Source organism: Sorex fumeus, unplaced genomic scaffold, assembly GCF_029834395.1.
Source record: "Sorex fumeus unplaced genomic scaffold, SorFum_2.1 ptg000058l, whole genome shotgun sequence".
In the NCBI taxonomy this organism is placed as follows: Eukaryota; Metazoa; Chordata; class Mammalia; order Eulipotyphla; family Soricidae; genus Sorex; species Sorex fumeus.
In genome coordinates, this window is record NW_026606115.1 from 991,047 (window position 1) to 1,005,223 (window position 14,177).

Consider the following 14,177-nt stretch of genomic DNA (forward strand, 5'->3'; position numbering starts at 1 on the left):
CTGCTTTATTCCTCCGACCAATAACACCCATTTCAGCCACCGTTCATTGAGTGCTTACTTGTCAGACACTATCCTCATCACACACTTCCTCAGTGACACCTCACAGCTACCACTGGGTGGCAGGCGGTGTCATTTCTTTCCCAATTAGGCAGATAAGGACACTGAGTCTTTGAGGTGAAGGTGGGGACTAAGTGTCTTGCTCCAGGACATGTGCTTTGAACTCAGGTCTTTGATTTCAGAGGCACTGTGAGTTTGCTTTTTCACTCCTATTAGAATCAGTTCACTAGGGGTTGGAGTGATAGTACAGTAGGGAGGGCTTTGGCCTTGCATGTGGTTGACCGGAGTTCAATCCCTGGCATCCCATGTGGTCCTCCAAGGACTGCCAGAAGTAATTCCTGAGTACAGGCAGGAGTAACCCCTGAGCATCACTGAGTGTGACCCCCAAACCAAAAATTAAAAGAATCAGTTTGCTGGGCTGGACAGAGTGCTCAATGGGCTGGAGTGCTTGCTTTGCATGTGGGAGGCCTAGGTTCAATCCCCAGTACTGCGTGGTCCCCCAAACATTGCCAGGATAAAGTCCCAGGAGTAGCTCCTGAGCACCACCAGTTGTTGTCCAAAAAATATTTTTAAAGGTGTGGGGGTCAGGGGTTGAACAATAATACAGTGGGTAGGACTTTTGTCTTGCACGTGTCTGATCTGAGTTCAATCTTTGGCACCTCATAGGGTCCGCTGAGCTTTGCCATGAATTTTCCTGAGTGTAGAATCAGGAGGAAACCCCAATCAGTGCTGGGTATGCTCTCTCTAAAACAACCACAAAAGTGGGGGTGGAGTGGGCAGAGAGGTAGCCCAATAGGCTGAGTATTAGCTTAGCATGCAGGAGATCTGGGGTTCAATTCCCCAACCCCCACAGGGTCACCCAAGCACCACTCAGCAATTTTTGAGTTAAGAGTAGCATGCAAATACCGCTAGGTGTGCCTTCCCCAATAAAAAAGTTGGTTTGTTAGGGCTAGAGCAAATGCTTTACATGTGGGAGTCCCAGATATCATCTTTGGGACCATATCATCCCTGGAACCCTTGTGAAAGAAAATTCTGATTTCTCTGGAATTTCTACCTCCGCATACCTCGGGTTGGGCTCTGCCCCGAGTGGGCACCTGCCTGACTCCTCTCATGTTTGGTGCTCACACCATCAACCCTGCTGGGTCCAGGCCTCTGCTTCTGCCTGGCCGTGCTCAAAGCTGCCTGCAGTCTGGAAGCCAGGAGCTAGAGGCAGGCAGCGCTGCCAAGGTTAAGCAATAATTTATTTTCCCTGTACTTAGGTAAGGTCTCTGCAGCTTCCAGGGCTCATCTCTTGGCCACATCGCAATGCCAACACCTCTGGCACTGAGGCTGCTGCGAATGAGGTGGGGAAATGCGTGCCACCCACATCCTACTCCTGCTCATTCGAACAGCTGTTCCTAAGCCCGCCTTAGGAACAGCTACGCATTTCCATGGCAATGGAATTCAGCCAGGTCACTTCTGCCCCCTTGTGGACTGTGCTGTTCCTACATGTGGAAAGAAGAGGAAAAAAAAAGGCAAACTGGGATTGTAGGGAGCTTGCCTTGCACAAGTCAGATCAGGGTTAGATCGATCCCTAGAACCCCGTATGGTCCCCGAGCACCGCCAGCAGTGATCCCTGGACGCAGAGCCAGGAGGAAGCCATGAGCATTGCCCAGTGTGATTCCCCCACCAAACAACAACAACAACAACAACAACAACAACAACAACAAGGCACGGAGCATCTCTGGAGAAAGATCACTCCCTTAAAATCTGGTGCTATCTTAGAACGGGCTGATTTTCAAAACTCAGAATGAGAGATGGCCCGATTCCCCTCTAACTGTCCCTCCATGGAGTCTTTCGAATTGTCTTGGATGGGGGCTCGGGATAGCACTCAGTTCCTTATTCTTTTCTTTAAAAAATGTGTTTCTTTGCTATTGAGGACACACCTGCAGAGTGGTGCTGGGGGAGGGGAGGTCTGATCCCCGTGGTGTCCGCAGGGATTGAACCCTGACCTTCTACATGAAAATTATAAAGTCCAACCCATTGAGCCATCTCCCTGTCAGCTCCTTGCTCATTGACCCTGAAAGCCACTTGGCAATTCCCACTGATCTTTCTGAGCTCACACCTTCCCCTCAGAGTTTATTCATGATCCTCTCTTAGCAATCCCATGGCAAAAAGAATAGAGGCTTGGGGCCAGAATCATAGTAAAGCCGGAAGGCGTTTGCTTTGTTCATCACTGACCCAAGTTCGATCCCCAGCACCACATAAAGTTCCTGCAGCTCCACAAGAAGTGATCCCTGAGGCAGAGCCAGGAGTAAGCCCTGAACACTGCTAGGGATGTGGCCCCAAAATCCAATCCCCAAAAAGCCCCACAAAAGATAATGACTGGGGCTGGAGCAACAGCTCAGCGGGTAGGGCGTTTGCCTTGCACGCGGCCGGCCTGGGTTTGATTTCCAGCATCCCATATGGTCCCCTGAGCGCCACCAGGAGTAACTCCTGAGTGCAGAGCCAGGAGTAACCTCTGTGCAATGCCGGGTGTGACCCAAAAAGAAAAAAAGAAGATAATGGTCTTAGAGTCTCCTTGTGCAGACACCTCTTTCTTCCCGCTCCACTGCCCTCATATTCACTTCGCCTGACCTGATTCCCTGCCAATTGTAATGACCTCCACTCCCATGCTCCTCCCTGCAGCCCATGCCTCTCCACAGCTCCCAACTAACCATAGCACACGCACCCCCTTTGCATAGGAGGCCCCCTAGGAATCAAGATCCTGAACCTTTCTCTTAGCAACTATTGACAGCCCACTGTCCACCAAGCTCTGGAACCTGCCCTAGCACAACAGGTGGGTCACCATGGTGCCCCCTCTCCTGGTTGCCCTTGATGCCCCCTAATCTTCAGTGAGGTGGCCACCATACCTGTCAGAAATGGAAAGGAGGCTCAGAGATATGGTGTATGTCTTGCCTGCCATTCCCCCAGGCAATGATGGACATCCTAGACTTAAACCCTGGGATGGGCCATTCTGGAGTCCATGCCTGCACAGTCTTCTCCCTCACTGGTGTCCTCAAAGGTAAGGGTTAGAGCTCTATCTGTGTGCTGGTTACTGTGCTTGCTTGATGCTAAGGCTACAGAACAGAACAGGCCCCACTTGAGCAGAAATTCCAGTTTCAAAGGGAGACAGGGATCTTGACTTAAGACATCTGCATTCTTTTCAGTTCTTCTTGCTTGCTAGAACTCTCAGAGTGGAACTCTTTGATGCCAGAGCCATACCTCTCTCTCCCTTCTTTGTCCCTCTCCTCCACACACAGTCCTCCCTCCCTCCCTCCCTTTATTTCTTCACTTCCTCTCCCCTCCTTCCTTCCCTTCTCCTTCCACCCTTTCATCCTCCACCCTCCTTTCTTTCCTTCCCCCTTTCTCCCTTTCCCCTTCTCCCTGCCTCTTTACCGCCTCCCTCCTTCTTTACTTTGTTTCCTCCTCCCTCTTTCTTCCCTTTCCTCCTCCCTCTCTCTCTTCCTTAATTCCTCACCCAACAGGACTTACTGTGCCAGTTACTGAGGAATATACATATAATGAGCAAAAGCAGAACTCTCAGCCTCTGTACAGATATTCCATCCATTTTTGCCTCTCACCTTCATTCACTTCATTTTCTCTATCTCCATGACCTTCCATCTGGCTCTTTTTTTTTTTACCAAAATCCAACCCAAAAGTGAACCTCCAACAGTGTGAAGAGTGACCACTGAGCACAGAGGCAGGAGTAAATCTTGAGCACTGCCATGTGTGACTCAAAAACCAAACCAAATCCAATCCAATTAGAGCGGCTCATCAAAAGTCCATTTTGGGGGGGCACACCCAGCTATGCTTAGGGTTTACTCCTGGTTCTGTGCTCAGGGATCATTCCTGGTGGTCTCAGAGGCCATATGGGGTGCCACGGATTCAACCAGGGTAGGCTGTGGGCAAGCAAATGTCCTACCCACCATACTATATATAGCTCTGGTTCACCAATCATATCAGTTTTTGCCCATCTCCACCCCTACCCCCATGTTGGCTCCTGTCTCCGAATTCATTCATTCACTGACCATGTGGATGAGGCAGGTGTTCGTCAACACACAGAGTCACCTCTCAACCTTTCTTGTCCTTCACGAAGCTTCCACATTTCTTCCTGGGTCCTACCATCACATTAATGTGGTCATTCACTGCATCATTTTTCATTCTCCTTGAGAAACTTTCACCAAGCATCAATTCTGAATTTTCCCCATGGAAGAATGGGTTGAGTTTTGGGGGTGCCTCCGAGGAGAAAGGGCTTTCCTAAACATCAATCCTTAGATTATTGCAAACACATTCCCACTTCCATTGTCTTCTTTGACTTTAAAATGTCAGTTTAGGGCCGGAGATGTAGGACAGGGATTAAGGTTGCACACAGCCCCCAAAGAAAACAAACAAGTAAATACTACTAAATATCATTTGAATCCCTTAATAGAGAAATGCCTCCTCCGGTTCCAGTACACCCATTGATCTGACTATAGCATTCCTGCCTCGCACCCTTCTGAGGCAAGGATGATGGGCCCAAGATTACACAGCACACACGTGTGTATATTCATGCATGCGTGCGTGAATAGGAATGTTCCACTCTAAATGTCTTGTTTACATCTTTCCTCTGCCTCTCAAGTCAGCAATGACCCAATCATTTATACAGTTCTGCGACCCGGGCATCCAGCACAGTGCTCTACACCCAAGCAGGGGCTCAGCAAAAGTTTCCATGCCAACGAGCTCTCCTGCAAATGGCTTTTCTCTGCAGCCAGCAAGGCCTCCTTCCAGCCGGCCCCACCCACCCCACTGATCAGCGAAAGCTCAACGTGGCAGCAGAAGCTGGTGGTGCGGGCACACAGCTTAGCGTTTCTACCCCTGAGGACTCAGGGCCATCAGGGGTCCTATAAAGCCTCTGGGAGTCGCTAGCAAGGCAAGCAGGTGTGTGCCAGGCATTTGCTAGGTGGCCTTGCGTGTGTCCGTGGCCGCGCGTGAGGCGGGGGAATATACAAGGGTAGGATACAGTTTGTGGGGCGGACGTTCGTACCAGACACCGAACGCACAGCAAACCAGCCCGCAGGCAATCCTAAATCAGGCGAATGCAGGGGAGGCTTTGGGGATTCATCAGCGGAAGAGTAGCTGCGGGGGTCAGAGGAGACTTCTAGGAGGCGGAGAGGATGAGTCAGACAGAAGGGAGGGCCACGGCGAGGAGGGCAGCCCCAGCCCGGCGGGGCGGGTAGCCGTGGCGCGCGGCGGCGGCGGGAGCGCGCCCTCTGCTGGCCGCGGCGGGAAGCGTCTGGAATCGGAGCCCCAGCGCGCGCGGAGCCACGCCGCCAACTCGCCTTGGGCCACTGCGGCTGCTGCTGGTGCGCAGCTTTCTCAGCCTCGCTCTAGCATCCAGCCTTGCGCATCCAGCAGCTTCCAATCTCTGTGAGCCCATAAGGCGGCATGCCCCCCCCCCACTCTAGCCTTCTTCAGTTACTCTGCGTGGGTGGGGGAGGGCCGCAAATCATTGCCCTCCGCCCCGCCCCCTCCCCCCACGCCTCACTTTCCCAGCACAGGTTTACCACACGGAGTCTGCCCGCTACAAAATTCCCCTTGAATCAACCGATACCGAAAGAGACAAGAATGTCTTCGAAGTCCCTGCAGGCCATTCAACAACACAAACACGGATTTGGGGCCGGACTCTGCCCCCCACCCGTCCCATGCACCTTGCAAAGAAAAAAAAAAACAACACGACTGCGTTTAGTCCGCACAGCAGTGCTGCCACTTGAACCCATTTTATGGCTCAGCAAGCAGAGGCACTGATTGCACAGTTGAAAAGCGGACGAGTCCTTTAACCACTCTCCCGAGCTGCTGACTCGGAGTCAGTTCCCCAAGTCGAATCAACAGTTCTCAGCCTGAACCCCGTCCCCAACCCACACCCCCTACTCCTACTCAGGTCTCTTTCAGTCATTTCCCAGACACCGCGGCGATCGCAGTCCTAAGTGGGGGCCCTCGGCTGCAGGAGCTAAGCATATGGGGGCTTGGCAGGTGCCCCAGTTATTCTCCTTTGGAATAAGCCTAAAATAACGGCGTCAAAATGCTGTTGCAAGAGTTAAATGAAAGACCCGCTTCTCCACCTCCACCCCATCCCCCAACAATTCCAAGAGTGCCTAACCTACAGCTCTAGGAAAGAAAAAAAGGGAGTTCATGATCAGGCTCCCGGGGTGTAACCCCAGGTGTAGACACACACACACACATACACACACAGAGAGAGAGAGAGAGAGAGAGAGAGAGAGAGAGAGAGAGAGAGAGAGAGAGAATGGAAAACAGGTGGGAGAGAGAGGGGAGTTAGGGAGACAGACAGACAGACAGACAGACAGTAAAAAAAAAAACAAGAGAATAAACCCACTTGCTTTTAGAGCAGCTTTAAAAGGCTTCACATGCACTCTCAGGTCCTCACCGGCTCCCAATGGCTGGGGATCTCTGAGGACCGGGGAATATGGGGCCCCAGCCCCTGAATATGCTGGTCTAATCAGCCCTAATACATCACGTGGCTGCGCGGTTGGTACTGCTCGAATGGCAGTGTCGTCGTCCTCGGGTGCCCTAGTAACATGCCTGTTCGTCTCCCCTTGGAGTGGCCTGAGTCATCTTGTGTGACAGTGTTAGGCGCCGTCACCATCACAACCAGCTAGCCATCAAGGCTGTGCATTAGGCACTCAGGAGCAGAGAAACCGCTAGAGGTAATACAGGAGGGTGGGGTGAGCTCTGCTCCCTCCATCCCTACCCAGCAGAGCTGACTGGCATGGCCTGTGCCATTGGAAGCAATTGTGGAACCCTGCTTGTGTCCAGATTCTTCATCAGGGGATGGGGAGATGTGCAGTTATTATTATTATTATTAGTTTATTATTATTATTATTAGTTTGAGGGCCATATTCGGTTGTGATCAGGGCTCACTCCTGTGCTCAGGGCTCACTCCTAGTGGGGTTCAGCGGACGCTATGTAGTGCTGGGAATGCTTTATGCCCTACGCTATCTGTCTCTCCAGCCTGAGCCATGCAGTTTCCTCTCTCTCTCTCTCTCTCTCTCTCTCTCTCTCTCTCTCTCTCTCGGCCCACACTTGGCAGTGCTCAAGGCTTACTCCTGGCTATGCACTCAGGGATCACTCCTGGTGGGCTTGGGGAACAAGATGGGGTACTGAGAATCAAATTAGCTGGATCAGCTGTGTGCAAGGAAAATGGCCTACCTGCTCTATTCTGGCCCAAAGGGGTACAGTTTCTTACTGTAGATTTGCTCCTCCTTACCTAGCAGGGCACTGGATGCAGCCCACATGCATTCATACAGAAGGATAAGCAAAGGAACAGATTCTATAGGTCCATCACTCACTCTATTCATTCTGAGATTCTTTTCTGCCTCTAATGCACCTTGACCATCCATCCTCTCTGGAGTGCCTTTTAAACTGGGGGGTGAGGATTGTGAAAAACAATCAGATGTAGCTGGGAGGACAGACTGACAAGTATCCAGTTACCATATCCTGAAACAAACATTGAAATTCGCTCCGGAAACAAGTATTTCCTAAATACAATACCAGTCACTATTCTTCAACCATGGATGAAGGGGGGAAAAAACACAGTGTTCCCAGAGCTGACAGAGACTACTTGGCCAGTTCTGATGAAGGACAGGGACTGGGGAGATGGCTCAGAGGGCTCGATCGTGGGCTGTGTTTGAGGAAGACCTGAGGATCTCTTGCACTGCATGATCCCCAGAGCACCAGGTTGAGAGTAACTTCTGGCATTGTGAGTGTGGCTCCCACCCAACCCCAATTAAAATATAGTTTCAATCAATCATTGTTTTCTCATTTGAGCTGTGCTACAACAGTGCAAAAATTAGCATCAGTCCCCTGCAGAGTGTGGGGGAGAAAATAACTGCAACACAGATATAGGAATGTTGTCGCAGTACCACAGGGACATGCAGAGAGGAAGTCCTCTTTCACGCTGGGCCTTCCGGAAGCTAATAAACCTTGAATTCAATTCAAGTCTAAAGTTGTAGGTTCAAGTATAGTTTTACATCTGGAATTCTTTAGTATTGTTTACTTTCTGTTTGGGGGCCACACCTGGCAGTGTGCTCAGGGTTACTCCTGCCTCCATACTCAGGGATAACTCCTGGAGGAGCTCAGGGGACCCTATAGGGTGCCGGGGATCAAACTGGGTAAGGTAAATGCCTTATCCTCTATACAATGTATTTCTCAGGCCCACAACAAGAAATCATGGGCATTTGTGGATGCGGTCCCCAAACTAAAATTAAAAATTGCTACACTGGCTGAAAAATTAAAAAGAAACCATCATTTAAAAATAGGCTCGGGGGCCTGGAGCAAAAGTACAGTGTGTAGGGTGCTTGCCTTATATATAGCTTAACTGAGTTTGCTCCCCAACCCCCCAAATAGTCCCAGAGCTCTGCCTGGAGTGATCCTTAAGCACAGGGTCAGATGTGGGCCAAAAACCAAAAAAAGATCTGAACATAGTGCTTCTGACTTTGTTCAGTAGATTGTGCCTGTTGATATAGAGAACAGCCAGCTTTCATATTTTAATATATCTCATAACTCCAAAGAAATAGCTTAAGAGTTTTGCTTTGAAAGATGTCTAGCCCTGTGTACAGTAGGCACCTTATTTTCTGAACCTCAGTGGCATTGGATGTAAAATGCAGTTAATAGTAACACTTCTCAGGGATCAGAAAGATAGTACAGGGGTTTAATGTTCTTGCCTTGACCCCTTTAAATTACTGACATTGCATAAAGTCCCAAACAGCATCAGGAATGATCCTTTGAGCACAGAGCCAGGAGTAAGCCTTGAGCACTGCTGGATGTGTCTCACCCACCCCCGTCATAAAATTTTTAAATGGTTGGAAAAATAATGCCTCTCGTGGCTCTGAACAGGCTTAACATACCTCTGGGAAAGGATCAAGAGCCTTAATCTATGTAAAGTGCTTAGCTTAGTGCAGCATCTGGCATAGAAGAGGTAAAAAATAATGAGCTACTATCCTGACTAGTTTTAGAGAAATCACAAGTCCGTGATTGTTATGATTATTTAATCAGCAGAAGCAAGCTTACCTTAATCCAAGCTGTCTGGCTCTAGAAATTTCCCAAATGGTTACACTGCCCGTAAGAAATACAAGATACTGGGCCGGAGTTATAGGTAGGGCGTTTGCCTTGCATGCAGATGACCAGGGTTCAATTCCCGGTATCCCATATGGTCCCCCAGCCCATATGGTCTTTCAGCACCACCAAAAGTAATTGAGTACAGAGCCAATTGTTCTGTACTCAGAACCCCTAAGCTTCGATTGGTGTGGCCCCCCACCCAAAAAAAAAGACATATGAGATATCATATTACAATGTAAACAAGATTTTTTTTGAGATATATTGTAGTGTAAAAACGTTTTTTTTCTATATTCTGGGGGGGGTCCAGACAGATAATGACCCCCAGGAGGGGTCCTTCAGCCCTCAGAAGCATGGAATTGAGTGACATTATCAGTGGCCAAGTTTTCAATTGGTGATGGGCATTAGTAGGCAGCAGCTACACACACCTCACCCCACTCCCAGCACCTTGCTCCTCTCTGGCTTTCACATGCAGGGCTACTCCCCTCCAAGGCTCAATTTGTATTTGCCATGGATTCTTGAGTCTGGAGCTTAATTGCAAAAGTGAAAGATTTTGGTGGCTGCTTCCTGGCTACAGTTTTTCTCTTGGGAGGGAAGTCACAGAGCTGGGGCACCAGGCTGGGACTTGCTGGATTCCTTGAAATTCTAGGAGGGCATAGGAAACCCCGGGGATTATACAGTAGCCTCTATGGGACAGCAGGGCCGTGTGGTCTGGGTGTGGGGCAACCCGGATTTATTTTGGCCTTTGCTCTCTTTCATAATCAGTATTGTAAAATAAGTGCTGTGTTAGAGAGCTGGACTAGCACTTTACCCACATGTTGTGTTCTAGAAAGCTCTGTCGTTCACTCACTCGCTCTCTTGTTTTCTTAAAATTGATTTTAAAAATTTGTACATCAGGGATTAATTAGGTCAGTCTCCCATGAACAAAATAAAATTTATTGGGAACATTTTGCTAAAACAGTAACAGTTCTGAGCTGGAGACATAGTACTGCGGGTAGGGCGCCTGCTTTGCACGTGACCAGCCTGGCTGGATCCCCAGCACCCCACAGGTCCCAGGAGAGCTGCCAGGAATGTTCCCTGAGCACAAAGCCAGGAGTAAGCCCTAAGCGTCACTGGGTGTGCCCCCTCCTTTTTTGTGTGGTGGTGGCTATGGTGGGAAATCAGCTTATGTTGGTTTACTCTTAAACAAAATCACAAACATGCCTTAGTTTTGAAAATGATACAAAATCATATGAGTCCGTGAACATTTCCCAGACTGGGAACTGAGGGTTAACTCAGGGGTGTTTCTAGGGGTGGCTCGGAGTGGCTAGCTAGGGGTGGTTCAGGAGATAGAACACCAGGCCAGCACTTCTGCCCTCCCCCATAAGCTATCTGTTCCCTCCCACCCCCAGCAGGATCCCCGAAGCTCGCTTAGAGGCAAATTGTCTTTGCACACCCCAACACAACATGCACCCCCTCCCCAAGTTGATCAGTGAGTGCCCACACACAGACTTGAGACTGGTCAGGATTTTACCATCTCACCCATGTTCATTCTGGGAGAACCTTCGAGACACTGCAACATGTCACGTGCTCTATATATTAATCAAATTCTCTGAAATCTCCCGTGCTCACTTTCCTCCTCACCTTCCCTAAGTTGCGCAGAAAAATAAGGACTTAGAATAGGTGCTCAGCAGCCTAATAAGCTGTTGCTTCCGTTCCCCCACTCACGACAAAGCTACGGATTCACAAGCTCCTTTAATTGAACTCCAAAGAGGGTCCAGCAAAACAACCGCCCAATCTGTCACTTGAACATTGTTTATATTTGTTGCTGGGATACCAAACACTCTTTTAGCCTTTGGCTACAAAGAGCGCTATGCATCTGAACTTGTTCACCTCCGTGGAGAGCAAATAATGACTGAAATGATGGGAGAGCTCCTAACATTTGGAGCAGAGCGCGAGGCAGTGCTGTCTTGTGTCCAGAAATTGCAGCGTCCAATATTTGTTTCAATCAATCCCCAGCAGCATATTGAAGTACGCATTACACATAATAAAAGAGAGGCTTTGCAAAACACACGCAGTAATTATTTGGAGGTAAATCACATCACCTTTGGCCCCCAACGCTGGGCTGTAATTTTTTGTGGCGCAGCTTCTTGGTCCTGAAATTCATGTAAATCTTTACATTTGTAATTTCACTTGCCAACGCGAACCCACCCACACAGTCGGCAAATGACTGCTCTGAGTCACCGGCTATTCACTTACGACTGTGTTCGATGTTTTCAAATGTTCTCTGGGAAGATGAAATCACCTAATCCCCAACCTTTTCACCGATCCACTGAACATCAAAATGATGGAGTCAGAGCTCCTCTAAACTGAAAAGGACTTTGGGGGAGATGCGAAGGGGCTGAGGTTAGAGGGGACTCACCGTCTTCACGCAGCAACCCAAGCGAGAACCCCAAAGCGAAGTCCAGGTTTCAGAATAAAGATTCAAGCTCAGAATCTCCGGCTAGGCACCCGAGACAGTCCAGTTCTCCCTCCTGCCTTTAGCAGTGTCCATGAGCTCTGACACCCCCTCACCTTGCCTCACAGGGTCTGAAAACATCATGCCATTTTGAATCGAACCGGTCAGATAATGAACCAGAGGGGAAAAAAAAAACAAACCAGCTCTGAACACAACAACACACATCATTTTTTTCCCCGATGGATGGAGAAAAACCTGTACTAATGATTCTTTTTCTCTTTTCTTTTTTAAAGGAGGGGTATAGGGATGGGAGAAGCAGAACAGGGAAGAGATTCGCTTTTGATTGATAGCATTTTCTTACTATTTAAGTTTGATGACTATGTACGGATTAAAACTGCTAAAACCCACACACTCCCCCTCACCTCAAAAAACAAAAACAAACACACACGCCAACAAAATAGATACGCCACACTCACAAACTTCACAAGAGAAAGGAGATTTACCTCATTAGCCACAGTACTTCGCACAATAATTTTCTCCGCAAGAAAGTAGCCCTACTCTGATAGCAGAGGAAACGGAATGGGGACCCCAGGAGTCTGGAGGCAGTGCCGGCAACGGTCGTCAGTCCTCCCAAGAACTCTCTCTGTAGCGTCTGCTTTCAAAATGCGTGCAAATTGTGTAAAAGGCGCCCTAATCTAGCTGCATCTCCTTTTACTATCAAAAGAATGGCATCGCTGACTTACCGTCCACGACTCTGGCCCGATGGAGAGTCCTCTGCTTCCTTTCTTCAGCAGTCCAAAGCACCCACTACACTCCGCCTCCAATGACTGGGCGGAGGGGCCCCAGGAATGAGAGGCGCTGCTGTGAGCTGTAGGCTGACCTGTATTCGGGCTCTCTCACCTGGAATCAGTCTTCACGAAGCCTGTTCTGCATTGAATAGTAACAAAACAACAGCATAAATTAGGGTCTTGCTAAGATTGTGTACCATCAGTGTTCGCAGGAACATAATGGACATAATGAATTCTATAGCACTATCCCGCTCAGCTTGGAGAGATTAAAACCACTTTGTGTTGAAATTAAATTTCAAAAATCATTGTGCAAGGAGAGAAAGAGGCACAACAACGTCAACAAAAAGCCCCTCATCTATGTCAGCCGCCCAATTGTACTACATACCACTTCTTGCTTCTGTTTGCTATGCTTGGTCTTAGGTTTATTTTACCAGTTGCCGGCTCGGGAAGCCTGCATGCATTGTAAAGAATCATGAAAGGGGGCTTGGGTCCTCCTGAATTGTGGTTTTCAGCCCTACGTGAAGGGTCTCTTCGTCCCTTTCAATTAGTCGAAGTTAATTTTTTATCCATTAGGCACAATAGAGTATGTTGAAGCTGGGGCAGAAAAAGAAAAAAAGGGGCTTGAATTCCTTCTTAAATCATGCTTGGTAACAAAATGGATGCCTAATTAGGAAAAATCCCCATGGGCGGCTAATTAGATGTCTAGGGTCGTCCTTCCCACTCTCTGGGCTTTCTCTTGACCCTCCCTCATGACACCCTTATGTAATTGCTAGCATGATTGTATGCCCATTTGACGGAGAAGAAAACTGAGACTTGACAGATAAAATGGATTGCTCAACTACATAAACTGCAGGCCTGATTCAAATGCAGGTGCTTCTGATTCTCAAGCCCCTGGCAGCTTTAAAAGGCTACCTAACATGCTTCATAGTTACCCTTTATCTAGTGTGGCTTTGGGGAGGAAGCGGGGAGGATGGGGTCCTACTTGGCAGTGCTCAGCGGTTACCTCTGGATCTGTGCTCAGATCACCCCTGGAAATGCTCAGGGGACCCTCTCTAGTGCTGGGGATCAAACCTGGCTTGGTGGCATGCAAAGCAAGTGCCTTGACGGTTGTACTATCTTTTGGGTTTGCACAGAGTGCTTCTTAGTTAGATGCTTTGCATAAATGATTCAATCTTTGCAACAGTTCTCTGGGAAAGCATTACTATTATCATCATTTTATAGATGTGGAAACTGAAACTGAGAGAAATTAGCTTGTTCAGTAGCATTATTAAGCGACAGATTCCAGGGCTGGGAGAGAGCTCGACAGGGTGAGCAGATTTGTATTTGGGTAATCTGGATTTGATTCACGGTACCACATGCTCCTTAGGCACTAAGCCAGGAGTAGCCTCTGAGCACTGCTGGGTGGGACCCCAAATCAAACCAAACCAAACCAAACTAAATAAAATATATTGTAGAATCCAGGCCTCTCTGATACTGGAAGTTTTTTCCTTTCAACACTTTTATTATTTGTTTGGGAAGTGGGCAGCTTAGGCCACACTTGGTGGTGCTCAGGATTTATTCCTGGTTGAGCTCAGGGATCACTCCTCAGGGTGCTCAGGGGACCCTGTGTGGTTCCAGGGATCAAATTCAGGTCAGTTACATACAAAGGAAGCCTCCTACCCACTGTATCATCTTTCCAGCTCCAACTTTATTATTTGAAACCTATAAAAAGTGTTTCTATTGGGGCTGCGGAGATGGATCCAAGGACTGGAGGATTTTGCATGTGG